Here is a 26,824-nt window from a genome sequence, read left to right on the forward strand (position 1 = left end):
TCACCTAGTGTAGCTGTTCGTATTAGATCCATTTGTTAAAACGACATTTAACCAGCCATCAGGGGAAGAATTACGACATACAGGGGATACGTATAGACTCTAATACCGTTTTAAATAAGGAACTCTGTCAAACCCTCACACTCAACCCAGAGGAGGAGGATCAGTTTAAGATATGTGGAAAAAGTGTAGAGCAAGACAGTAATTAAAAGACTCTTGCAATATTTCAGTTACGGAAATAGCAAAAATCAGTGGATGAAAGATCCTCAGAAAGCTTTCGAACTGCTGAAAGTAATTGAAAATTATTGAAAGCAGAGAAAAAATTAGAAACAAATTAATACTTCAAGGGCTTTCACGAAAAATAGAGTACTGAAAGAATCTTGAAACAGGAACAAAAAAAGGAGCAGAACGGTAGAATGAAAAAGTATTGGAAAGAAGAGAAGAAGAAACTGATTCGAAAGAGCAACTCTTCTGATTAATACTTATGCGTAGTCCAGAGTTAAGATCTAAGCGTGACAAATTCTAAATGTACCATGAGCCTACACACATCTAGAGCAGGAAGTCTGTTACTGACTGGCTTCGTAAATACAATCAGTCCGTCGTGTTCTGTGTTCTCCGGACTCCGTTACATCCTGGCTGTCCTGGTACTTCCTGAAACAGAGCTCTTATTACACTGATTTCGGCCTCGCAGTCTGCACCGGATGCTCCTCCGCCGCTCCGGGTTCTGAACTGGCCGTTGTGGTTGACCCCAGGAAGAGCCGCAGAAGTGAGCGGCCCAGAAGGACGCCAGAATAACGGTCCAGGGGCGTTGCAGGCATCTGGTCGTTGACTCTCCACCTGTCCAATTAATCGGGCATAATGCGAGCCTGCCGCGGGCGTCGCTTCCATCCTTATAAGGAGACCCATAAACTGGGCCGACCCGCTAAATCCGTCCAAAGCGCGCGCGCAGACGCCCGCCAGATCGACAGAAATCTCAACAAGATCGATAGCCCGCGGTCATTAGGGACACCTGAAACTCCCCTAATGGCCATTAGTTACTAATGAATCGACTTAGCAGCCTCTCCGGGTCAGCTGTATTCTTAATAGCGAAGATATACTGCCAACGGTGGACCACTTAATCATAGCAAAATTGCGCCGTGAGAATACGTCAGGAAACAATCGATTGTGATAGTTCTTATACTCTGCGGTACAGTTAGAAAATTGCTTTTCAGCCATTGTTTCATAATTCACTATTACTCTGATGAATAGTTCTGCATTCAGTAAGAAAAAGTTTAGTTTTAAGAACTATTTCAAGCACTGTTACCTGCTACTATACGTTCCGTGATATCACGTGTAAGTATTACTGCGCTGTTTAGGCTAAATGCTTTCACCTTGAAACTACAGACGAATGTCAGTCTTTGAAACGGAGTGGAGTGGCGCGGTGGTTAAGGCGTTATACTCGCGTTGAACAGATGGTTTTTTGTTGGTTTTTTTTAGTTTTTAATTTCTTCTGTTTATTTTTGTTGGATTCAGGCAAAGTGCATTTCACGAGATATAATTATGTAGCATAATGAAAGAAACAGAACATTTGGCTGATGTCATTATAAAACATAAAACACAGTCTATTATGTAACAAAACTGTAGACTACTGCTTGTCAAAACTGAAACACCTAAAAGAAGGCGTGTGATTACAGTGACGTCTAGTCCACAGATTAAGGGCATGACAGTATACAAACTAAAATTACAGACCTGAACACACACTCTCACCATGAGAGTTTGGAACTGTGTGAAGCCACCATGAACTGCAATTAGAGCCTATAAATTTCGTGGTGTGGACTTGAAGGGTCTGGATATGTTGCTGGGAACACACTGTGACGCATATTGTACGTAGACGTGCCCGCAAAACATCGACAGTAGTTGCAGAAGGACCAGAACGAACAACGATCATATCCTAGGCATGTTCAGTGAGTGTTTTGTCAGGTGAGCGTGCAGGCCAGAGGAACAATGGTACCACCATTATTCAAAGAAAGCTGGAACATTCCTTGCCACATGTGCACGGTAATTGTCCTACTAAAATATGGTATGTGAAGCCGTCTGCATAAGGGCAGTGCCTTGTGCTCTAAAGCCCTCCAGCCTTCCTGGTGTAGCAATTACATTCGGATTGCCCTCCATACGAGGGAGGCGATATCGCTTGTTGCTGGTTAGTTTGTTAGCTGATTACATGGTCCATATGTCATTTGACGGTGTTTTATCGAAATGATGTGGAACGAGGCAGCTTACAGCAGGACCGACCACAGCATGCCAAACCGTACAAGAGCCACCAGATATGCGGCCGCGTGCCGCCTGATGCTCGGTCTCTTTCGGCTTTGTTCGGTCTCCCTCGAAAGTTACATTTAGTTATGCGGTTTGGCTTGTTCCGGTCGAGACAGCTCTCCTCAATGAGGCAGAATAGTGGTGTCAACGCAGTTTACCCTTCGCTGTTTGTGGTGTGAAGGACGTTCGAAGATCCAGTTGCTGTTTGCGCAAAAGTAGTCAGTATAGTGATCTGCCGTCACAAGCATTTAAAAAGTGATTCGGAATGACAGAAGAGAGGGATGATAATTCTCAGTATCTATTACTCAGCCACATAATCGACTGGTGCTGCACAAATTTGCTATACAAAGACATTACGCTATCATGCTGAAATAATTTAAAGATTTGGGTGGTAATGAAAGAGCAAAAAATTACTGCCATCGACTGGTGGGATTCATTGTTCTGTACATCAAGAAGTATTTTGCGCTAAATTTGGAGGCATGGAGTACGTAAGCAAATTAGTGACACGAATAATAAAACTTCTAATGTTACACAGGTTATTTCACTGTCAGTTGTAATAGTTTTCAATGGAACTGAATACCGATTATGGATACTTTATATATTGGGTTAAGTCAAGGTATATGCATGTAAGGATTTTTCAATTTAAAATTCGCTGTAGTTGAACTTGTGCAGGAACGAAAATTAGAACACCTGGAATGAACTACAGACTTCAACATCTTAAGGCAACATGACTGCGCAGTGCCCACAGTGAAACGCTGCAAGGCGACAAACAACTTATTTCTGATAAGAAGGGGATGTATTAGTGAAGATAATCGCATTGTAGAATGGAAAAATTCTGACAAACAGTCCACTCCTCTAAGCTCACCGCCGTTAAGAACAATGCGATGTCTGAAGAATTTATTGTGCCTTCAAAAGTATTACAAAGATAGTTTTCTAAACGTTTTGAGCTGTTTTCCAGACCGTTTGCTGTGCAAATAGAAAGCGCCCCTGTGTTTCTGCAGATGTAACTTATTAATCTGCAGTCTCATTCCTATTTTTAAGACAAATCCTATTACATTAAAACTGTCCAGGTCATATACATTGTTTTCCTCAGGTACAGTTTCCACGTCTCCATAACGAGGTTGCAAAAATATACAATATTACGATCAAAATACATGTGGTTCAAATGGTGCAAATGGCTCTGAGCACTATGGGACTTAACTTATGAGGTCATCAGTCCCCTAGAACTTAGAACTACTTAAACATAACTAACCTAAGATCATCACACACACCCATGCCCGAGGCAGGATTCGAACCTGCGACCGTAGCGGTCACGCGGTTCCAGACTGTAGCGCCTAGAACCGCTCGGCCACCCCGGCCGGCAAAATACATGTGTAATAGACTTTTCTGCGATAGTGAAACTAAATAAATGACACAATTACGTGGAAACCTGAATGCGGCAATCTATGAAATTATACGTCTGTCCATACGGCGAAAACTTGTACCGCCGCGCGTGATAGCTCAAATGGCTCTGAGCACTATGGGACTTAACTTCTGAGGACATCAGTCCCCGAGAACTTAGAACTAATTTAACCTAACTAACCTAAGGACATCACACACATCCATGCCCGAGGCAGGATTCGAACCTGCGACTGTAGCGGTCGCGTGGATCAAGACTATACCGCCTATGTCGACGGGACGTTAAACACTAACCTAACCTAACCTATACCGCCTAGAACCTCTCGGTCACTCCATCCGGCGCGTGGTAGCCTCGCGGTCTCAGGCGCCTAGTCACGGTCCGCGCGGCTTCCCCCGTCGGAGGTTCCATAAGATCTTACCACAAAATTTAAAAAAAAACCTTGTACCAGATAAAAACTACATCAGGTCTTCAATGTTTCAAAAAAATAATTAAATAAAACTGAAATTTTTTTCTGTTTCTTGTCTATGTTGTTGAGAAATATTAAATCAGGACGTATGCAGTGCGATTGCATTGCCATCTAAGTGCGGCGCATTCATAGTCTTCCGCTTTTGCTTCCCCATCCATCTCCGACAGCGTGCTGTGGCGGTGGGGGAAATGTGCGGTGAGGCTGAGCTCTACAGCATGCAAGTCAGGATATGGCCTCTGAGCCGAATCCTTTGGCGCACCTGGTAAACAGGATAAACATATACATCCATGATTAGTGTTAACACTAATGAACATATTTTTTGGTCTTTCTCTTGCAACAACACTTAAAAAGAAGATAGCTTTTGCAGGATATCAATTTTTAAATAGAGATTCGTCCATGTAATGGAAGGAATTGTCCAGAAGAAACAATTTTAGGTTGGATTTAAACCTTGCTTTTCTACCTATTAGACATTTGTTATGTTATTGGGCCGTGACACGTCACCCTTCAAGTTTGTCCGCTGTGTCAGTCACCAATATAGTCTACCTGATTGTGTTCACCATGACAGTGTGTCACACGTATGCTCTCATCCGTGTAGGTCAAGCTCAAAGGTGGATTATTCGGAAACATCTAATTTTGCCACTCTCGTGTCTATTGCAATCTGAGGCATCAGTGGTTTGCGATCGATGAAAGCAGACAAAATGACATGCATGCCACCACTCCAGTCATCAGCAGATGGCGTCGAACTGTCAATGCATACATATCCACACCTGTTGCGGTTCTCCAACGTTGAGCCAACACTGTAGGCCAAACTCTTCTGTCGATTGTAGCCATGCGGACAAAATAGCGGTGACCACAAGCTTTGGTCACATTGTGTGGTCCAGTATCCGTTCATCACTTTATCTGACGGTCTACTATCCGTTCGTTACACAGATGCATCTCACTGCAGCGTATCCTGTACAAATCGAAAGTCACGATCTGAGAAAACTTTTTCCTGGAGACAGATCATTCTGCCCCGCCCTATCTCACTCCCATACTGATTTTGAGCACTTTGAAGTCGACGAGGCATTCTGTCGTTTCGGTGCACACTTCCAATGCGTTTGAAGGCTGGCACCGACTGAGTAGTCACATAAAAGAGGGCGCTTCTGGGCCTATACAGGGTGTTACGAAAAGGTACGGCCAAACTTTCAGGAAACATTCCTCACACACAAAGAAAGAAAATATGTTATGTGGACATGTGTCCGGAAACGCTTACTTTCCACGTTAGAGCTCATTTTATTACTTATCTTCAAATCACATTAATCATGGAATGGAAACACACAGCAACAGAACGTACCAGCGTGACTTCAAACACTTTGTTACAGGAAATGTTCAAAATGTCCTCCGTTAGCGAGGATACATGCATCCACCCTCCGTCGCAGGGAATCCCTGATGCGCTGATGCAGCCCTGGAGAATGGCGTATTGTATCACAGCTGTCCACAATACGAGCACGAAGAGTCTCTACATTTGGTACCGGGGTTGCGTAGACAAGAACTTTCAAATACCCCCATAAATGAAAGTCAAGATGATTGAGGTCAGGAGAGCGTGGAGGCCATGGAATTGATCCGCCTCTACCAATCCATCGGTCACCGAATCTGTTGTTGAGAAGCGTACGAACACTTCGACTGAAATGTGCAGGAGCTCCATCGTGCATGAACCACATGTGTCGTACTTGTAAAGGCACATGTTTTAGCAGCACAGGTAGAGTATCCCGTATAAAATCATGATAACGTGCTCCATTGAGCGTAGGTGGAAGAACATGGGGCCCAATCAAGACATCACCAACAATGCCCAAACGTTCACAGAAAATCTGTGTTGATGACGTGATTGCACAATTGCGTGCGGATGCTCGTCAGCCCACACATGTTGATTGTGAAAATTTACAATTTGATCACGTTGGAATGAAGCCTCATCCGTAAAGAGAACATTTGCACTGAAATGAGGATTGACACATTGTTGGATGAACCATTCGCAGAAGTGTACCCGTGGAGGCCAATCAGCTGCTGATAGTGCCTGCACACGCTGTACATGGTACGGAAACAACTGGTTCTCCCGTAGCACTCTCCATACAGTGACGTGGTCAACGTTACCTTGTACAGCAGCAACTTCTCTGACGCTGACATTAGAGTTATCGTCAACTGCACGAATAATTGCCTCGTCCATTGCAGGTGTGCTCGTCGTTCTAGGTCTTCCCCAGTCGCGATTCATAGGCTGGAATGTTCCGTGCTCCCTAAGACGCCGATCAATTGCTTCGAACGTCTTCCTGTCGGGATACCTTCGTTCTGGAAATCTGTCTCGATACAAAAGTACCGCGCCACGCCTATTGCCCCGTGCTAATCCATACATCAAATGGGCATCTGCCAACTCCGCATTTGAAAACATTGCACTGACTGCAAAACCACGTTCGTGATGAACACTAACCTGTTGATGCTATGTACTGATGTGCTTGATGCTAGTACTGTAGAGCAATGAGTCGCATGTCAACACCAGCACCGAAGTCAACATTACCTTCCTTCAATTGGGCCAACTGGTGGTGAATCGAGGAAGTACAGTACATACTGACGAAACTAAAATGAGCTCTAACATGGAAATTAAGCGTTTCCGGACACATGTCCACATAACATCTTTTCTTTATTTGTGTGTGAGGAATGTTTCCTGAAAGTTTTGTCGTACCTTTTTGTAACACCCTGTATACCCGCCACTTCTGAGCCATCTTAGTCACTTATTATGGTTCCACTATTCTACACATCTTTCCTTTTTGGAGTGATTCAGACCATTCCTGCTGGCTTTTGCAGTTTTCACAAACAGAAGTGCATAAAGATAAGCGAACAATTTTGCGAGATGATTAGCCTACAAAATACATTGATGTGCGAAACTTAAGGATGGAAGTAAATTTCGCATGATACGTCACTGGCAAGTAATATAGCTCTATGAAGTTTGCGCAATGCGTAGAAAGAACTGATACAGTGTACTACTGAAAGTAACTGAAAGAAATTTGCAATGAGACGAAGTGACACTTTTTTTCAGATACAGTAATTTTAATGAACTCACTGCGATTTATGATGGTCCCCTGGAATTTACAAAAGGGGCGACATGCTTCTTAATGCGGTATGCGTTCACTACGGACAGCAGTGTATACTCTACAGCATGATTCTGTGCTGGCCACAAGGTTTGTAAAGAGTTCTTGTGGGGCGTTCCATTCGTTCACCAGTGCTGCTGACAAGTGCTGTCCAATACTCCATGTGCAGGCTGGTAAAGAAATTCTTCCCAGAGCGTACAACATCCTCCAGACAGGCTTCACTCGGAACTGGATAATAAATTCCCACAAGGAGCACTTGTGGATGGATATAGATCCTTAAAAGGAAACCATGGAACAAGGCATCAGATCCACTGTAGTGTCAATATGTGGACAGGAATTGCGGCTGAAAGACTCGTGGTGCAATACAGTTTACCACACAAATCAATGGAGTCACCAGTTCTGCAACAGAGATTGCTGGCGGCTTTGGACGAAGTTACCCTTGCAGGAAGACAGCTGATGTGGTTTATGTACGGGAAGGCACCACATCACTTCCTCTGCCTTGTACGTCAGTACCTAACACTAATGACCCATGAATTGGTCGAGGCAGTACGTGTCATAGTCGTTTCGTGTAACTGACTTTGATCCTCGATACTTATGACTAGGGACACATTTAAAGACACTGGAGAATTTTACACGCATCGTCAAGTTGCAGACATTACAGATGCGTGTGTCACATGCATTTATCGAATTCGAGGTCAACCTGGTCTATTCTTATGAGCTCAGGACTGTTCGAAAAGAATGGTTCAAGAATGGGCACGAATGACAGAACTGAGAACCTCCTATATTGTCAACACATGGATGGCTCTCATAGGATAGAGTGACCTATACCTCAACAAGCATCTATTTGCTTGACATGTGCGCATAGAACTTTCTTTTTTAGTTTTGAGTAACACAATATTTATAAGACTATAGAACACTCTACATGGAGCTGTTCACGAACTGTTCTGTAAGGACATCGGAACTTTTTTTTACCTCATCTACAGATGACTCAGTCAATTTTAATTGGAGACTTTTCAGTGCAGTTTCAGTTTTGTGCGAGCTAATCTGAACATCTTCCCGTGCTTTGAACTTGGTCTACACACCTTAAGTGCTTTGAGATACTTCATTACATAATTCTGGAGCGTTTATGCAAACGTTAAGAACTACCTGTGAAGTCCTTGTTGTCCGTCATGTTCCAAAGGAAAGTATTGAAACTATTTTTCCTTAATTTGTTGTTGTCATTTACGTCGCTGTCCTCACTACGTAGCTTGAACAACAAAGAATATTTAAACAAATATTTTCACCCATCTGCACGATACGGGCGTTCGTATACTTCAGAAGATTTTCGAGCTAAGGAAGCGAAACGAAAGATAATCACAATTTTACCTGTTTTCAGGTTGCTTGTGGAAACGCACCGCCGCACTGCATTCACCGCATTCCTCTAAAAAAGTTTCTCATATATGTAACTTCCAAGGACCTGCTTTCTCCTTTGTGGAGTGAGACTTCTCGTATCTTCGTGATGTTGCATGCAGGCTTCTTGGGTTACATATTGTCAAGTGTTTCACTGCTCTAATAGCGCATGTCTCGCATCATGCCTGAACAGAGCACTAACAGTTCAATAGAGCAATATATCTGACGCTTGACTCGCACAGGCAGATCGTATATAAAAGGTGTACCTGCTCAGTATGGTATACATCAGGTAAAAGCTAGAAAGGTTTTAAAAAAGGCTAATGTCACGCCTAATTTAGCTATTATCTTCTTGTGACTTCCTCAGTACAGATTCTTGCCTGTGCTGTAATGACAGAAAACGCGAAAAAAGTAGATTCTGCTCTTTCCGAGTGCTGATATTCGAAGGCATTGTACGAAACAAGACTGAAGTGACATGTAAAGTAAGTGTTGCTTGATAAAAAAAACGATGTAGTGTTTATACAAAAACGACACGTAGTTATTTTCAAACGCCATGGGGGAAGCTCTAATTTAATGGGACTCACTGTTTGTACAAAACTTTAACAGGGGCCACTTGAAAGGCATGCCACCGTTCGAACTTCGCCAGGTGTGGGAGTCAGACAAATCTCATCGATAGCAGCAGCAACAATTCTTGGGACTTTTAGACGATCTGTTCTGTGCAATTTGTTATGAAATGTGATGTGCTTTTCTTTATCTGAATAAGTAGCAGTATTTTGTTAAATAAACAGCTGACGAATCGAAGAGCAGCATTCGTTGAATAAGCTATGAATCAAAAGGTAATGCACCGAGCGAGGTGGAGCAATGGTTAGCACACTGGACTGGCATTCGGTTAGGCTTTCAGTGATTTCCCTAAATCGCTTCAAGCAATTGCCGGGATTGATCCCTTGAAAGGACACGGCCGACTTCCTTCTCCATCCTTCCCTAATCTGATGGGACCGACGACCTCGCTGTTTGGGCTCTTTCCCCCAAATCAACCAACCATCAAACCAACCAAAAGGGAGTGCATTGTTTGATTTTCAGTTGAGGCACATATTCTGCTGGGATATGCTGATAATAAACAAAATGTGCCCTCCTGGAAGTCTAAGAACACACCGTGACGATGCAGTCCTCCCGTCCAACTATTAAAATACATCAAAGAAGCTGGCACTTCGTTTCTTTGCGTTGGGTGTCTGTGCTGGACAGAGAGGATGCAACGAGCGCCTAGCGGTGCCACCCGCACGTCAAGGCGCTGCAGGTTCTCGGAAAGGACCAGTCTGATGGCCAGACCTGTGAGCAGTACTTACACTAAGTGATCAAACGTATCCGGACACCTGGCTGAAAATGACTTATAAGTTCGCGACGCCCCCATCGGTAATGCTGGAATTCAGTATGGTGTTGGCCCACCCTTAGCCTTGATGATAGCTTCCACTCTGGCAGGCATACGTTCAGTCAGGTGCTGTAAGCTTTCTTGGGAAACGGCAGCTCATTTTACACGCAGTCCTGCATTGGGGAAAGGTATCGATGTCGATGTCGATCGCTGAGGCTTGGCACGAAGTCGGCGTTCCAAGACATCCCGTTGGTGTTCTATAGGATCAGGTCAGGACTCTGTGCAGGCCAGTCCATTACAGGGACGTTATTGTCGTGTAAACACTCCGCCACAGGCCATGCATTATGAACAGGTGTCCGATCGTGTTAAAAGATGGAATGGCCATCCCGAATTGCTCTTCAACAGTGAGAAGCAAGAAGGTGCTTAAAACATCAATGTAGGCCTGTGATGTGAGAGCAACTTAAAACAACAAGGGGTGTAAGCCCCTCCATGAAAAACATGACCGCACCGTAAAACCACCGCCTCCGAATTTTACTGTTGGCTCAACACACGCTGGCAGATGTCATTCACCGGGCATTCGCCATATCCATAACCTGTCATCGGATCGCCACATTGTGTACCGTGATTCGTCAATCAACACAATGTTTTTCCACTGTTCAATCCTCCAATGTTTACGCTCCTTACACCAAGCGAGGCTTCGTTTGGCATTTACCTGCATGATGTGTGTCTTACGAGCAACCGCTCGACCATGTAATCCAAGTTTGCTCATCTGTCACCTATCTGTCATAGTACCTGCAGTGGATCCTGATGCAGTTTGGAATTCCTGTGTGATGGTCTGGATAGATGTCTACCTATTACACGTTACGACTCTCTTCAACTGTCGGCGGTCTCTGTCAGTCAACACACGAGGTCGGCCTGTACACTTTTGTGCTGTACGTGTCCCTTCACGTTTCCACTTCACAATCATATCGGAAGCAGTGGACCTAGGGATGTTTAGGAGTGTGGAAAACTCGTGCACAGGCGTACCATACAAGTGACACCCAATCACCTGATCACGTTCGAAGTCCGTAAGATCCACGGAGCGCCCCATTCTGCTCTCTCAAGATATCTAATGACTACTGAGGTGGCTGATATGGAGAATCTGGCAGTAGGTGTCAACACAGTGCACCTAATATGAAAAACGTAGGTTTTTGTGGGTGTCCGGATACTTTTGATCACACAGTGTACCACGACCTGTAGCGCTCCTCCCAGGGTTTGCCAGCAACGGCTGCGCACCAAATACCGTCTCAGCAAATCACAGGTAATTAGAGTATTACGCTCATAATTAAAACTAACATTCAGTAGTGAGAAAGAGCAGCTTAAAAAAAAAAAAAAGACAAGTCTGACTGAAATAAGAAAACCAGATGTTAATATAAGCAGATTGTAACCTCCCAACAGCAAAAATATGTATATTGCATTCACATTTAGCGTAACCTACCAACAGATAAATTCCGTAACCTACCAATAATAAAATGTGACTAACCTCCTAATTAAAAAATCTGATTCACATACAATCTTTCAATAATTAACTGACTGTGAATCTAAACTGATAAATTTAGACGTCAGCAGTGCTGCGTCATGGCCCTGAAAGATCATACTGAATAAATTGAAAATTCTTACCTCAATAAGGTTGCCGGATAACGCATATATATCTGCTCCTATAAGAAATTTTTCTGGCACAGACTAGTGCAATGTTGGCCAATAGATTTGTCATGTATAAAAGGAAACAACTGATTTTTCTTTACGATAATCGGGATGACCATGGATTGGAGAAATAGTAAATTCTTTAAATTGAGATGAATGATTGTCAAAAGTTAATTTTTATAAGAAAGATTATTATTAAGAGATTTTTTAAAACATTTACATGGGACTTGATATAACAATAGTACATATGCGTGAGGCTGCTTTTACCTTATACTACATCGCTCAGGCACCGCCATCGCTCCCCACGACCGGCCCAGCCAACTCCATACACACGACTCCTAGCTACTACTTACTCCTACTACTATACAGTTCCTACTGCATACAACACTGCTTTCTGGTCTGAGATTCTCTTATAGCTTACATATCGCAGGCAGCGCGTGAGCAATCCATCGAAATTACATCTGCTCGAGTGCGCTAGCAATAAATTTCTTAGTCATGGACCTCTTACAAGATATTGAAAGGTGATAGCAAAAGTGAACAGCTTGGGAACATGGCCGCCCTGTTACTGGCTGACGCACTTAAGATTTTGGGTGAGTGATGCACAGTGCCGAAAAGCAAAGTACCACGTGACGCTCCAGCCAACGGCGTCGTTAGTACTAATAATAGTAGTAATATTCGTCCGTAGATCACTTTTACACGTCTTGGTATTACAATTTAAGTACAACAAAAATATAATTCATTAAACAAACATTTCAATACTTACAGGTCTAGCGTGACAAGGATGGGACAGGCAGTCGGTACGTGGCCTCGTAGTAGGAACCATCCCGGCATTTGCCCGACATAATTTAGGGAAATCACGGTTTGCTAAATCAGGATGGTCACGATAGCTTTGTTTGTTACATACTGCCTTTATATACCTGATCACCAATCTTCGGATGGGTTCTACCCGAAATGCATCAAATATAGTACTTGGTGGCCTCTTATTTAGTGACCAATACAGCAATTACGTAGTATGTCTATCGATATGAAATATGGCCACATTCTTCCTCCGTGACTTTATGTCGCAATTCAAGTTATTGTTGCGCTTTGGGCTTTACAGGCAGATAGAAATTTGTATTTAGCAAACAGAAGAATTTCAGTTAACCAACTCAAGATAGCATTTAATAAGCAGTGTATTCTCAGTGCGGTAATTCTCAAATATGCTAGGTTATAGTTAAGGAATCTGTCTGTTAGTTCTTAACGCATTAAAAGTAGACGTGAACCGATGTGAGTTAAGTGTGAAATCAGAGCGCAAGGAGCTAAGCATCTAATTAACACCACAGTTTATCACATTCTTTATCTTTTTCACTATTTTTCAAGATGTGTTATTTGATTTGTGATTTCCTGTTTTCGTAAAAAGTTGTCTCATCGCTCAGATACGTAACTGAGTCACGTGCACTTGTAGCACGAAGAGCAGCAGTAAGCACACAGTGTGTAAACATCCTTTTGTAAACGAAGTTGTTAACTTATCAAACCTTGAGTTATCTTCTGCTGAGAAACACTTGCCAAGCAAAGGCGTGAACTTCAACCTTTCAACAGCGGTGAGTAGCCAAAGTGTCGCAAGAGTCATCGCTGAAGTTAGAAACGTGTGTGAATGGTGTAAAATTTCCGAAAGTCTTCAGGTAGACACTGCAGTAAAAACACGCAAGGCCTCATTAAGTCACACCCAAAGCCCTCCTACCTTCAGTCAGGATTCTTAACGCAAAGTTACGTGAAAGTAGTGTTAGCGTAACAAGAGCTGATGAGGGCAGTTCGCTTGTACTTACTTCAGATATATGTTGCTAAGACTTTAGATCTTTTTAAGGAAATAAATAAAAATCGCATGCCAAGACTTACGGACGATTTGCAGAAAAATGTGTGAATAATTCTAATTTTTTGTTCTCTTCACATTTTGCTAAAAAAAGACGTTTTATTATGGGTCCAAAATTGTTCAAATTAAGGTCACCGATTAACACAAACAAAATCTTCCGGCGAAACCGATCGTGAATGAATCTCTAAGCCCAAATTATTTAAAAAAATAGTTTTTGCTGAAACAAACTGATAGAAGCTTTCGCTTTTTGTAACACGGGGACCATTAAAAACAGCTACGAAATGACAGCATTGATCAGCGATTGTGTTATGCCAGAACAATCCACGCTAGCCCCATTTGACATTACCAGACTTTATACTAACATTCTGTTTGACGAAACTTTGGAAACGATTGATTAGAATTCTTTGAAACTGAAAATTAAGTACTTGCATAGCATGTGAACTTCTCGAGCGCATTTGTCTCAACCTTACCTCAACTATTTTGTGTTCCGTCGCAAGATTTACAATCAAACTGATGGGTTTGCAGGGGGGGGGGGGGTTATATCTGGTAGTCTAGCTTAAATTTTCATTAACGACTTAGAGAACACCTTCGCCAAAAATAATTTGCCAATCACGGATAAAACTGTTACTTATAGTAGAAACGTGGGCGACATTGTTATCGTGTACCGTGGTAATGAACAGGATATTTTGAATATCATACAGCGTTTGAACCAAATACATCTTAAAATTTGTGTCACTATTGAATTAGAGAATAATAAGCGCCTCATTTTTCTAGATCATGTTATAAAGAAAGAGGATGCCTCACTTTCGGTAGATCAACAGTCATTGATATTATTATCGCTGTGCATATTTTCATTCGACGTGTAATAGATTAGTCAACTTATATTTCGGCACTGAATGCTTGAATGAGGAAACTGATATTACCATGCAGGTACGTCGAGCCTGTGGTTATTGAGATTCCATTATGCGTGACATTTGGAAAAAAAATCTTCGATAAAAGAGATCTTCAGTGTAATATAGCCTCAGGAAAATCACTAAATACTTCTATCTCTTATTCACGATCACACAGGGAGGCTATTCCACATGCTTTTAGGAAATTTAATTGCAGATTAGTTTTCGTACGCGGAAAAAGTGGATGTTTTTTTGAGAAATTCTGTTGATGACAAGCCTGAAAAATATAACACTTCAGGCGTCTACAAAATTACATGTGGTTCCTGTGACTCAGTTTACATGGATCAAACTGGCAGGTACTTACAAAAATAATTCTGCACGTGGTTGCCATTTGTTATAAGAGAGGCACCTTATGTTACCGATATATATTTTTATACGCGAATGGTTCTTTAAAGTACCTCAGTGGAGTACTGGGCCTGTAATTTAATCACACGCACACGTATTATCCCATTCTTTATACCTCCAACTCCATGAATCTGTTTCCTGCACTTATCACTTTTGTTATATGTTTTTCTTTAGAGTTTGGGTCCCCAGCATCCAAAACTACTGTTCTTGTACCCAGAAGGTTTTCACCGCTTAGCCTAATGCCTTTGGAAAGTATATTGCGCCCTCTGTCTTTCTTTGCGTTCCTGTGGTCTTTATTATTATATTATTTATTTTATCTTTTAATGAGACTATTTGCAACATCTCCTTCACCTAACTTTGTGAGGGTTTGAGTCTTTTCCCTGTCTTACGACGGCTTTTATTATCTCTAAATTGTTTTCCTTCACTTGTTTTATTCATGTAATTTTGTATGAAGGTGTGAATCTATTTAACTGTTCAGAAATTTTTACTCAGTTTATCTGTCATTTGGGATGTACGTCTTTTTTATCAATGGTACCTTCTGTATACTGCAAAATTTCTATTATTAGTTCATTTCATTATTTATACCATGTAAACTTTTGAAGAAGTGTAATTTTGTTTACTACATTTCTTGTAAAAGGAAAAAAAATCTGCTTTTGTTCCTAGTAGCCCTCCTTTAGTATTCATCACCGCTCTCTGGTCGCTTAAATTGTCTTCTTGGTTATCGCGTTGTAGCTTGTCAGTTAGAGTGGCAGGGTAGTTTTGTTACACACTGTCTTTATGTGTCTGATCACCGAGATGTTTATGGCTAAACAACTGTGAGGATACCTGCCGTTTCATACTCTTGCATATCCTTTTTATAGTCACATTTTCTGTTATTTGCTACGTATTTCTGGTATGCACACAATATGAGGATGGGTTCTACTTGAAAAGCGCTAAATAAAGTTATTGGGTTATCAGCTGGTGACTTCTTATTTAACGAGCAATACACCTGTTGCTCAGTACTCCTATTGATTTGCGATATGATCATATTTTTCCTAGGTGACTTGATGTAACATAACAATTACAGGAAATGGCCGGATGAAGACGAGAGGCTGCTGCATCCCGAATACAAGGCCAGTCTCTTTAAAGCAGCGCCACCTATTGCACAAGACTGTTTTGTAATTAATTTATTTCATAATGTCAAATGCTGGTCCTGCACCGTTCATTTATTTCTCGCTCCGTGTCACTGCAGACAGTACACACACTCGTTATTTCGTGACAGGAAGCTGATGTCAGGACCGGAGCGACGATGCCTGTTTTCCATTCTGTGTATCGCAGCTTCCCATTTGTTATCCTGAAAAACTGCGTCAGCATCTTTCTAACCATCCCTTTGTAAGTAATGAGATATTGAGCTGACAGAGGATAATGTGGTGCTAATACTCACTGGACACTTTTGGGAAAATTTCTTCCAGAAAAGAAAAATATGAAGGTAAAAATAGTGTGAAAGTGCCATGTGAAATGATTTGTTTTATAATAGTTATTACTATTTACAAGTGTTAAATTTTTACCAAATTCTTTGAGGGTACAGAATGTATTTCTTATCAAGCACTTTTTAAGTGCCTTTTTAAGTAAGTTCGTTTCAGTAATGTCTTTAATCTCCCTGCGCATTTTATTGTAAAGTTGTTTTCCTTGGAAGAAAATGTTGTTTTGTGTTTTATTTTTGTTATTTCCAGGTAAAAGTAACTTCAGTCTTGCTCTTGTTTCTTGGTAATGAAAGAGCTGTTTATGTAGTAATTATCGATATTAGGTGTATGCTTCAAATGGCATACGCGGTGCCTGTACCTGATAGCAGAAGGTCAGTTGAAGTAGTGCAGTGAGCGGAGATGGCTGCGGTTGAGTCAGTTGCATTGCGTGTTGTGTGAAAGTGTGGGGGGTCAGTTCAAGCGCCTGAACACCGCAGAGGCAGACGACCACTGCAGCCTGTTACTGGAGTGTCTTGTGACTCCACCTTCGCCCCGCACTGATATGAAAGCGACGCCACCGTCTGGCACTGCATCCCATCGTCCTTCATGACAGTGTACGATGCCACACGGCGAACTCCGTGCAGGAGCTCCCGCGTACGTGGTGGTGGGAGATATTCGAATATTAAACGTATTCACCCGTTATGAATCCGTGGGAGTACGGTCTGACAGTAAAAATTAAGGAATGTCTTCGTGGCACGCGCTGCAACACCAGAGAAAAATCATCCGTGGCATGGGCGGTCCTGGTGAGATATCGACAGAGATGACTCCGCAGACGGTGTACGACGCCTTCCGTCTCTGTGCGGGAAGGCGATCGAGGCGCGGGGCGATTATACTGAGTAATACGGCGAACGTCTGTTAATAAAGTCATTTATGAATTACAGAATTGTTTCAACTACTTTTTATCCAGCCTATACATTTTGAATGTGTGCAACTCATTGGTAAATGTAATCACATGGTGTAGTTAAAATCCCCAGTGTTTTGGACAGATTTTTGGGACGAGCTCGATTACTATTTTTGGTTATTATTCTTATGGCCCTTTTGTGTAGATTGAAAACTATTTTAATAATTTGTTGCCCGCCGCTGTGACCGAGCGGTTCTAGGCGCTACAGTCTGGAATCGCGCGACCAAATGGCTCAAATTGCTCTGAGCACTATGGGACTTAACATCTGTGGTCATCAGTCCCCTAGAACTTAGAACTACTTAGACCTAACTAACCTAAGGATATCACACACATCCATGCCCGAGGCAGGATTGGAACCTGCGACCGTAGCGGTCACGCGGTTCCAGACTGAAGCGCCTAGAACCGCACTGCCACACCGGCCGGCAATCGCGCGACCGCTACGGTCGCAGGTTCGAATCCTGCGTGGGGCATGGATGTGCGTGATGTCCTTAGGTTAGTTAGGTTTAAGTAGTTCTAAGTTCTAGGGGAGTAATGACCTGAGAAGTTAAGTCCCATAGTGCTCAGAGCCATTTTTTGAATAATCTGTTCAAGTTAATACCATAGTTAGGAAGTGAGTGTATATATAAACTGTACGTAATTGAGAGATACTGGTAGTTTCACACTGATGACGGGACGCCAAGGGCATAAAACGCGGGAGACACTCTGTTTGCACGTATCTTTGTGTATTTATACCACTTCAACTAAGAATCAATATTCTCTCCTAGAAATTTTTTGTTTCTTACGCAGTCAACAGAGGTGCCATCCACAGTTAATTTCTCAGTGTCATTTTCCCTTTGCAAGCGGAAGTTCATAACATTTGTTTCAACTACGTGTAGTGTCACTTTACTGCATATTGACCTGTTGCAAACTTCCTTGAGGCTTTCGTTCTGCCGCGTCTATTTCTGGCTTGCATTTTGGCATGCGCGTAGTTTTGGCTTTCATTTTCAGAAGGCTACTTGTAACTATAGTGTTCGTTGTGGATGGCATATTGCAAACAGTACAAGTTTTATGTTACAAAGGGGCACCGATAGTTTTCCCAGCACATAAATGCCTGTACGGAGGGTCAAAAGCAGAAACAATTGCCTAGAGTTGCGTTAACTCCAGCGTCGCCAGTTACCAACATGCACAACGGCTGGAGCTGGACGCCTGGGACGGACACAGAGAACACTGGCGACGTTTTTTTTGTTTTTTTTTTTCTTTAAATAAAAATTTGTGATAAATTCCTATGGGACGAAACTGCTGAGATCATCGGTCCCTATACTTAGACACTACTTAATCACTTAATCTAACTTAAACTATCTTATGCTAAGGACAACACACAGACCCATACCCGAGGGAGGCCTCGAGCCTCGAACAGCGGTGGAGGGGGAGGGGGGGGGGAGCCGCGCAAACCGTGGCAACCCGCCCTAAGACTGCTAGGGTACCTATCGCGGCTCGGCTGTTGCGAGCAGGGGTCAACCGAGACATAAGCACGTGTACTAAAGCCTTATTTTATATATGATGGAAGCTCCTTTAGTTTATAAGAAAAGCGTTTCATGAAAAGGAGCGAGGCGATTCAAGAATACAGATGCAGGCTGCTATCTGAGGTCACGCTGCGAAAATCATGCCATGAATGACTATTTTAATTGGAACACATTTAGAAAAGTGCTTGTCGTTATTAAATGTACATCATTGAGTTTTTGATTAAAATGATACGGTGTAACGTAGTTACTCAGATTGTTCCGAAAGGATTTTGATTACAAAATGCTTCGCACAAATGAAAACTAACTAAACATAGCAATTATCGATTGAGAACTTACTTATGCGATTCCAAAGTAGTTCCTTAACTGTTTTGCATGTCACAAATTGCCTGTTGACCTCCGTCTCGGGTTCTCCTGCAGACGTTTGTTTGATGATTTGTCTGACGTTTCACCAACACGATTGGCTGGCATTGTCAAAGCATTTCCTTCCATTGATGGTGATGGGCTAGAGGGTGAGGCTTTTGACAATGTCAGCCGTTCGTTCTGACGAAACGTCAGAAAAATCATCACAGAAATGCCAACAGGCAATTTGTCAACAAGTGGCCATGAAAGCCCCAATAATTTTGTTTTACTTGTGTTATGAAGGGACCTTCAACAAACTGTGATTCGACGCCTTGAAAATTTTTCTCTCTTAGGGAAAAGATTTGAGAAAAAGGAGAAAATAGAAAATGCCACCTGCAACGCAATTGTAACCAATGATTATTGCCTACTACAGCGAGATAAGAGGAGTTGAGGCATGGAATTAATAACACTAGGTTCACACCTATTCAGGGTTGACTCAATCGTATGATACTGTAGAAGATACTAACACTTACGTAATAAATATTTTGTTTTTTATTTTTGTGTAATACATCATTGTGAACAACAAATGTTCGATCATTTTACTTTTGATCCAGGGTAGAGCGAATGCACAGAGATAGGAGTGTAATTTTAGAATTATAGGCCACGATGGCCTCGTCGAAATGGTTCGACTGTGACCTTCATATCTGCTTGGAGAAACGACGCTCCTCATCTTCGACTGCCCCGTAAGCGAAACCGCGAAGTCAGAATTTAACTGCAAAACAAGAAGTGGAGTATAAAACCCGGAAGCTGTGTTTGCCGCCCGCCCCGGCTGCAGTTCGCCGCGGGTCCGTTTGGTGGCGCCAGGAAGCGGCTAACCAGAAAATCACGCGGGGCCCCTCCACGCTCTAGTTGGCGCCCCTTTAATCGGCGCCCTGGTCACGCAACGGCCGTGCGGCAATTACACATTTTCTCCGCGTTGCGGCGCTCTCTCTATCTTTCCCGGCTGGACACGCTGTCCCGCGGTGGCAGCCTCCGCCCCATACACCACGTGCAGACGATCCAGCTCTCTCAGGTCAGTACTTCTATCGTGTCAGATGAAGTTGCTGTACTTGGGAAAAAAGCATTCACCTTAACGAATTAAACTTAAACGTTGCAAGGTTAAAATCCGTCAGGTTTTTTACTGGTTTTATTCACACGCAACCGCTTTTGGTGTTACAGTACGTGGAATCACGGTTATTCCTGATAGTAATTCCACGTACAAATTCCTCACAATGTCAGTCAGAGAGTATTATCCTGCCCCAGTGCTATGAACTTATACGAAACTGAGATGAATGATATGCAGTCTCGCTTGATAGGAAGTGAAAGGTGGCTACACTGAGCCACAGCGCCAGAGATCGCGCCAGAGAGTATTGTTCCGCCGCCTCCACTGGCAGTGATTATTGAGAAGTAGCGGTGGGCAGTTCTTACCGAGAAGTTGTGGTGGACACTGCTTGTCGTGAAGTCGGAGTGAGATGTGGTAGTGGAGAGTGTTGTTCCATGTTTTATGCAGTGGTTTGATGGGAGAGATAGCAGATGTTGTCCCAATGGAGATATTGTAATGATCTGAGTGCTTTTCGTCAATATATATGAAGGTAACAAATTCCCTGTTTTTTCTTTTTAATATTTCTGTATCTCAAATAATGCATCATTACAGGTTCAGTCAACAAAGCATCTGGCTTGTGTTCTTGTATTAGAGTGTAATTCTGCTTTCCTTACGCAATTATAGTATTTCTAATTTTCTTTTATCACGTCAGTATAATTGGTATTTAAAAATTCTTGTCTTGTTGAAGAAGAACCGTGCCAGATGTGCGTTGAGTCATACTACCACACACAGAACAGTTACTCTTGTGCTTTGGTTTCGTGGGTTTCTTAGTTGCTGGGGACTTAATTAATTAATTGTGTTAACGAAAATTTTCATTTCATTCTTTGTTGTTGTTCCATGCAGTCAGATTGCGTACAAAAACTAGTCAGGGCCAGCCGTTTACGAGACACAGCGTAATCGGACTAACAGCTACTAAAAATATTTGCATAATAGTTATTTAAAATAAGCCCCCATGCACGTGGCGACCGCTGCTTCGGATCGTCCCTTGGAAATCTTCTGATTGTAAAAATAGTAGACAGTAGTATTGTTGTAGTAATCTGTAGTTTAGTAATTGTAGTCTATGTTGCATGTGTAGATTTGGTAATTGTCATTCTTCTAATGGTATTTTTTTCTCAGAATTTGATTTGTTGTCTTGTATACGCGTTTGACAATTTAGTGCAATTATTTCAATTGTTAGATTAATCGTGTTTGAGGGAAACATTTCGTGTGAATGATATTGTTGATGAGAAAATGTCATTGTGTGTAATTTTCGTACAGTGACGAATTTTTTATGTTTTGTAAATGATTACGCGATCTATGAAAAAGGCAAAAATGATGAATAGTGAGAATGACGAAATTGTTAACATGGCGTACTCGCCAACAGAGGAAAACAGTGTGATGAATAATGAAGTGGAAAACAATGTAATAAGTCGGGAAAATAGTCCGGAACCATTTCAAAATTTTTCTCAATCAGAAAATTCACAGAATCCTAGATTAACGACAGAAGATTCTGGAATAGTATCGAACACAGATAGCCTTATGGCTATGCAGAAGGAAGTTAGTTTTGCGGGAAATGTTAGGGGCGAAAAGAATTTTGAACAAGTTAACACGGAGCAGTTGATGAGTGCAATATTAAATTTGGGAACTCGGTTAGACTCACAAATGGGAACAATGGAGCAGTTACGATCTGAATTAAAAACAGATAGGGGAACAATGGAGCAGTTTCGATCTGAATTAAAAACAGAGGTAGGAACAATTAAAACAGAGATGGGAACTTTGGAAACACGGATAGATTCACGAATAGGGACATGTTTCAAAAATATGAAAGATGAATTAAAGAAAGAAATCAGAGAAGAAGTACAACCGATTTTGAATGCTCACAATAATAGATTAGTTGCAGTAGAGATTAGACAAAGGGAACAGGATAGAGAACAGGAAGAAAGAGATCGCGTGATAGTACAGAAATTTTCAGAGTTAAATTTACACCGTGCAAAAGATAAGGAAGAAATATTTGAGAGAATCGAGGAATCCGTACCAAATGACAGATTAAATAACTTAACACAACAATATGAACAGTTAACTACCAAATGTGTCAATACTGAAACCCGAGTCGCGACACTTACGGAAGACGTAAATAAACAGAAAGAACAAATAGGTGATTTATCGGAAAGAGTTGAGGAGATTTCAGATAAATTGACAAGTCTTAGTTTAAATGGGGACAGAGATTCAGATGATACAGCACCATTGCCATTTGCAGAAACCGAAGAGTACCAGAACATAAATAAGCATGTTGAAAATCAGGGAAAATTTAATGAACGCGTTAAAAGGGAAGTTGAGGCATTACGAAAGCAAGTCAAACAGATCGAAGGCGAAATCGTAGGAAAAGACAGCAGAAGAAATCTAGAATCACAGATAGCAGAGGGCTTTGAAGAAAATAATTTGTTTCATTTACGGGATGCAACAAGAGAGCGCCAGGCGCGCGAACTTTACAATAATCGACATTCGGACTGGGACAGACGCGGTAGGTCTTTGTCGCCACGAGGCGAAAACTTTGACTATAAACACTTTTTGACTGTTCGGAAATTTAAGATCTTCCGCAATTCTAAGAATGACATACATCCATGTGCATGGTTAGATCAATTTATGTATGCACTTCCACCAAATTGGCCACTAAGTCACAAACTGGAATTTATGTGTGGATATTTAGAAAACGAACCGGCGACGCGGATGCGCGCACTCATTAGAGATTGTAATAGCCTAAATGATTTTTATCATGCATTTCTATCGGCATATTGGTCCGAAAACACGCAAGAAAGAGTCAAACACAGTCTTATTATGCAGCGTAATTTCAAACAGTCTGAGTTCCGCACGCCAGCGGAATATTTTGAAGACATGATTCGAAAGAATCAGTTCCTTTCCAACCCTTATAGCCCGACTGAATTAATTCGCATTTGTTTAACTAAGCTGCCACAATCCATAAGACAAATTGCTTTAGCCGGAAGATGCAAAGACGACATTGAGACTTTTAAGACTTTGTTGCAAGAACTTGAGCATGACAACGATCACGGGGCTTCTTGTAACTTTTTCAGTAACAGTAATTACAATAGATTTTCAGAGAAAAGGGATAGTGATCGGAACGGGCGTTATATGGGTAACTTTCAGAATGACAGACGTAACAGACAGGACAATAGATACCAGCCTTATGACAATAACAGACGTTCTAACAGAAATTACACAGACAATTATAATAACGGTAATTCGTACCGGAATGATCAATCATACGGAAACAGTAATCGGTATTATCAAGACAGAAATTATTCAAACAGTAATAGAAATTCTTACTACAGAAATAATCAGGGTAGTAGATACAACAATAATTTCAGAAGTGACAGTCGAAATTACACAAGAAGTAGTTATGCAGACAGACAGGAAAACAGAAATTTTAATAACACACACAACCAAGAATTTGTATCTAACAGACAGGAGGGACCTAATTGGCATCCTCCACGTGACAGAACTTCAGAGAGACAAGTGCAAATCGTAGAAAGGGATCCGCGAAATGACGCGAATAATCAAAGACGTGACGCAAACAATCGACAATGACTAGCAGCTTCGGCTTCTGGCAGCAATATAGACGGTTCAGAAAGTAATGACACTACGACTTTACACTACGTACGCCTGGATGACATGAGAGACATTTTGTTAGACGAAAAGGAAAATAATGTAGACGCATTTTTACATCCTGTTATTGAAGTACGTGTGGGTAAGAATAAGTTCACTGCAGTTTTAGATTCTGGGAGCCCATTGAATGTCATTAGTGAATCAGTTTTTCGTATATGTGAAAGAACTATTGCCTGTCCTGTGTTACCTATTTCTAAAACTACAATTCGAGGAGCGATTTCTGGAAAAAGTGTAGAAGTTAAACAACAGACCAACCTAAATTTCAATTGTCAAGGATACGAATTTTCTGCTAATTTTATTATTGTTCCATTACTCAGTACACAAATTATATTAGGTATGGAGTTTCTTAACGCACATAAGGCAATTTTGAACTTTAAAGAAGGAAGTGTGAATTTGACTGTTGCCGGAATGCCGAAATGTTTGAAATTTTTCGAGTGTTTAACAAGATCTGAGTCAGATACAAAATGTTTAAGGTTTCTTACTTCTGATGTTTTCGTTGAGCATTATGGCGACAATGTGTTTATTCATGACAATGACAATAGATACAGAGACGCGATGGATGATATAATTAATAGCGAAGAACTAATTAATGAAAAGGTTAAGAAAGCTGAAGTGCCAGATGACGTTGCAAGAGAAGAGCTGCACCAAATTTTGACTTCACATGCTACAGTGTTTAGTCATCACACGGGAACTATACAAGGCTTACAATATTTATTTAAAGTAAAAGAACACACACCATTTCGTGGGAAAACGTACGCTATTCCTTTGGCTTACAGAGACAAGGTTAAGAATGAACTTCAGTACATGTTAGATCAGGGCATTATTGAGCCTGCAGTCAGTCCTTATACTAGCCCATTACACGTTGTTCTTAAAAAGGATGGGTCAATTCGTTTGGTTCTGGATTCCAGACAGATAAATAATATCATCATTCCTGAAACTGACCGCCCACAAAATTTAGATGAACTTCTTCAACATTTCCATGGAACTAAAGTTTTATCCACGATTGATATGCGCGCAAGTTTTTGGCAAATAGAACTCCACCCTGACTGTAGAAAATACACGGCCTTTTTAGCCTTTGGTAACTGTTACCAGTTTCGGAAATTACCGTTTGAACTTACTGTATCTTCAGCAGCATTCATTCGTAGCTTAAATGAAATTTTACCTGTTTATCTTCGTGACAATATTACTTCATGTGTTGACGACGTTCTTATTGCTAAACGTTCTTGGAGTGAGCACAACAAAATTTTGGATTCATTGTTACGTATCTTTGCAAGAGTTGGCATTACAGTAAACTTGGAAAAATCTGAATTTGGACGTTCACAGGTGAAATTTCTCGGTCACATTATTTCTACAGAAGGTATTCTTCCTGATCCAGAGAAATTAGAAGCTATTCGTAACTATGCTGTTCCTACCACAAAACGTGATGTTCGTAGTTTCCTTGGTGTCTGTAATTTTCTTAGACGCTTTGTTAGTTTGGACAATTTGGCCACACCTCGTTTTTGCGAACTATCTGAAAAGTTCTTTTTAAACAAAAATCGGTCGACAACTCTGTTTGGTTAGTTTGTATTCCTGATCAGTGGGTTAATAAGCTGATTTGGTATACGCATTTCAGTTATGCACACTTTGGTCCCAGAAAATGCTTCCATAAATTACGGGAAAATTGCTACTTCAGTAATATGGAAAAACGTATTCGATCTGTTCTTGCCAAATGCAAATTATGTCAAAAGGCTAAGCCGCCAACAATTTCTCATAGAGCACCGTTGTTTCCTATCATTCCAGCGAAATTAAAGGACATGGCTGCAGTTGATTTGTTCAGTCCAGTGGTTCGTTCTACTAATGGTTTTGCGTACATTTTCGTAGCAGTGGAGTTGACATCAAAATATTTGTGTTTTACACCGTTACGCAAAGCAACAGCTCGTTCAGTATCTAATGCTTTCATCAAACATTTTCTTAAAGAAGTGGGTCATGTTGATAAGGTTATATCAGATAATGGATCACAGTTTCGTTCTAAAATTTGGCTTCGTACTCTACAGCGTCGTAAAATTAAACCAATCTTTATTTCACTTTTTCACCCTCAATCTAACGCTTCAGAGAGATGGATGAAGGAAATCAATAAATTGTGTCATCTTTGTTGTCATCAGAATCACAGAACGTGGGATCAGTATCTTCATATTTTTCAAAACATTCTGAATGAACTCCCTAATGATTCAACTTCTTTACCGCCTATACTGATATTAAAAAACAAAGCACCGACAAATCGCATTTCTGAAATCGTTCCTTTTCCGCCTACACGGAAACTGCGGCATTCTGAAGTTGTCAACCTGGTTCTACGAAATATTGCATCTGCGGCTGCTAGAAGAGAGAAATCAGCTAAGCGTCCTGGTCGTTTAAAAATCTTGTCAGTTGGTCAGAAGGTGTTAATTAAGTCTCATCGTTTGTCTCACAAAGGAAAGGCTTTTGTCGGAAATTTTTTCTGCTTTATAACGGTCCATATAGGATTCGCAAAATTATTCATGATAACACTGTTGAAGTAGAAACTCTTAAATCTCGACGCTCTAAGGGAATACATCATATATCAAACGTTAAAATTTTTGTGGAATGACATACCTTTGAGAAACTAACAGCTACATGTAAACATGCAGAGAGTACAAGGATACCGCGCAGTGTTTGGGCGGCGGCAGATACTCAAAGCAACAGTCAAGTCTGCGCGCCGTACAGGGCAGTCGTTGACCGAAAACAATTACCTCCTACGTCACGCGCCTACAGCTGATCGAGCGCTCAGTGCGAATGCACTGACAGCCGTAAACAAATACACAGTTTAATTTCTCCGATTAAATTCAGTATAAAGCTATAGCGACTTGATGAATTATGTTATTAACATTCAGTATTTTTCAGGATACAGTTTTATAAAACATTTAAGACCTTCAGGT

Source organism: Schistocerca cancellata, chromosome 5 (assembly GCF_023864275.1).
Source record: "Schistocerca cancellata isolate TAMUIC-IGC-003103 chromosome 5, iqSchCanc2.1, whole genome shotgun sequence".
NCBI lineage: Eukaryota > Metazoa > Arthropoda > Insecta > Orthoptera > Acrididae > Schistocerca > Schistocerca cancellata.